General features: G+C 60.7%; 1 protein-coding gene across 1 annotated transcript in view; it reads right to left on the reverse strand.

Annotated features, from left to right (window-relative positions):
- Positions 1 to 472, reverse strand: part of ZGRF1 (zinc finger, GRF-type containing 1) — a 55,045-nt gene extending 54,573 nt beyond the window's left edge. Inside the window, exon 1 of the mRNA XM_014533066.1 lies at positions 453 to 472. The gene's annotated coding sequence lies outside the window, so the exon portion shown is untranslated. The remainder of the gene's footprint in view (positions 1 to 452) is intronic.
- Positions 473 to 489: the final 17 nt, after the last annotated feature.

Genomic DNA, 489 nt, shown 5'->3' on the forward strand with positions numbered 1-489 from the left:
TGAACCCAAAGGGGCGGGGACCCCCACGTTCCCGGGGGACCACACAAGTGAGCGCCCGGCACGCCCACGTGGCTGTGCGCTCGGGACAGGGCGGCCACTGTTTCCCGACCCATCAACCGCCCACAGAACCCAATGTCCTGTCCCGCCCCGCCAGGGTCGGGGTTGAACTTCGACCTCTGAACCTGGAGGTCACGGTTGGGTTCCGGTCGGGGCACAGGCGGGGGTTGCGGGCTCCATTCCCACCCGGGGGCGTGCAGGAGGCAGCCGATCCGTGACTCTCATCACTCTGATGTTTCTCTCTCTCTCCCTGTCTCTGAAACCAATAAGAAACATATTTTTAAGAAACCCAAAAACTACAATTAAAAAAAAACACCACATCACAATAAGGAGAAGCCCCATTTCCTTGGCCGAGACCCTGGGTAACCGGTGACGATGAAGACGGGCCCTCCCACCTCACACATCCGGGGGCTGCAGACCCGGGGCCACCGG

This window comes from Myotis brandtii, unplaced genomic scaffold (assembly GCF_000412655.1).
Source record: "Myotis brandtii unplaced genomic scaffold, ASM41265v1 scaffold932, whole genome shotgun sequence".
NCBI classification, from domain to species: Eukaryota; Metazoa; Chordata; class Mammalia; order Chiroptera; family Vespertilionidae; genus Myotis; species Myotis brandtii.